Consider the following 1,901-nt stretch of genomic DNA (forward strand, 5'->3'; position numbering starts at 1 on the left):
TTTTAAGAGGAGGTTAGATGAACACCTTGCTGGGGTCATTAGACCCCAGTACTCTTTCCTGCCATGGCAGGGGGTTGGACTAGATGATCTACTCAGGTCCCTTCTGACCCTAGAAACTATGAAACTTTAACTCCCTACACTTTACTTTCTTACCTTAACCTTTTCCCAGATATACCAGCAACCATCCACATTTCAGATCATCAAGCATCTTTCGTCTATCCCCTACCATAAAGAATAGGCCCTTAATCAAGAACACTTCACTGAATAGGTCCATGGCATGACCAACTAGTCTAAAAAGATAGTGGCAAACAGCCTCAGCAGTGTGTGATAGTGGGCTAAAAATGAGGCAAACTCATGGGCTAAAATCACTTCAGGACTGGGCTGTGAAGGAAAGATGAATTGCCCCACAACTTACCACAAGCCAATTTCTAGAAAGTGTTCAGTCCCTGGTTCCCCACCCCCTCCTTCCTGGGAGTGTGTGGAAGGAAGCCACCTCTCTGAGAAGCCACCTGTGGCTTTGTCCCTTTCCCTGCCCTGGCCCTGGGCCAGAGCCCTGTGCACCATCCTGACTGGGCAGCACCCTCAGGCCCAACCCCTGCCCCATGTGTTCCCTCACCATCGGGGCCAAATTCTGCCTGCACATAACATTTCTTTACCTACTGGTAGCTGAGGGAGCTGCTTTCCACTGCTGGCTGAGGCTATATTCCTGGCCACGTGCATGCGTATACATGTATGTGGTGCCCCCTGCATCCTGTTTCCCATAGCCCCTTGCAGGCTAGAACTCTGCCAGCCTGCAAGGTTAATTCTGCCATTTCCTGCATTTCTTCACAGTTAACAGAAAACCCGGATCCCTGCACAGTACTGGGAATCCAGCACAAATGCTGTCCTGAAGTTATACAGCCCAGGACTGAGACTTGATGTTCCCATTTTAGGACTGTCTTGCCCAATTAGGGCTGGGTGGTCACCCTACCCTCCTCTTGAGGTGGGCCAGGGCCCTTGACCCCCTATGTACTTGGTGCCTACACCTCAGGTTATGCATCAAAGAAAAATAGCTGGATTTTATATCTCTCCTAACCAGTTCCTTCAAATCGCTATACAACATAATGCCATGGATCCTTGCAATGCAGTTGCTGAAAGCAAATACTATTGTCAGACATGTACTGTATGCTCATTGAGAGGTCATGTTCAGCCTTGGACATTAGAACCTACAATATTGAGAAAGAGAACATTGGCCAGGGCATCAGGGTTATCACCCCTAGTTTATACTTTTCTAAAAGTGTTGTTGGGTCTATAAGTTCACTTTAAGCAGCCAGACAGATTGCAACAGCTTGAAAGCAAAATGAATAAAGTAGGCAAGGAGTTGTGATTTGATGGAGTTAAAAATCCACTTAGGTGAGTTATCAGATGATATGTAGAAACTTAGAGAATGGCTTGTAGTAGTCAGTTTGCTAATACAAGTATGTGCCTTTTATCTCATCTGGCAATTGGTATGTTACATTTGAAGTCTAAACCTAATATAATTGAGAACATTTAAATTAAAGTTACTACTTTTTTTAATGCCAGATCTGCTACTGATGTACCACATAGTGTAACCTTGAACAAGTCATTCTATCCCCTGCCTTCAATTTTTCTATGTAAAATTAGACTGATAAATATTAGTTCACAGGAAGTTGTGAGGTTTAATTAGGTAATGTTTCTTCCTCTCTGAGTATATGGACTGCTAAGTACATGCTTTAGATAATAATACTGTTTCTGCACAATTGCTAAAGATGCAATTGATTATACTTCAGCTAACAGTAAGGGCTTGACTGATTTGACATTAATAATTCTATACGAATGTGGTGGGATACCAATGATGTAAAAATCACGGTTCGTTTCTTTGGAGGCTCAATGAATATTAA

General features: G+C 43.5%; 1 protein-coding gene across 1 annotated transcript in view; it reads right to left on the reverse strand.

Moving 5' to 3' along the window:
• The window catches only part of AGL (amylo-alpha-1, 6-glucosidase, 4-alpha-glucanotransferase), a 66,643-nt gene extending 65,557 nt beyond the window's left edge, over positions 1–1,086 (reverse strand). The window contains exon 1 of the mRNA XM_019530595.1: positions 1,076–1,086. The gene's annotated coding sequence lies outside the window, so the exon portion shown is untranslated. The remainder of the gene's footprint in view (positions 1–1,075) is intronic.
• Between the last annotated feature and the right edge of the window lie 815 nt (positions 1,087–1,901).

This window comes from Crocodylus porosus, unplaced genomic scaffold, assembly GCF_001723895.1.
Source record: "Crocodylus porosus isolate Cpor-Errol unplaced genomic scaffold, CroPor_comp1, whole genome shotgun sequence".
Lineage (NCBI taxonomy): Eukaryota > Metazoa > Chordata > Crocodylia > Crocodylidae > Crocodylus > Crocodylus porosus.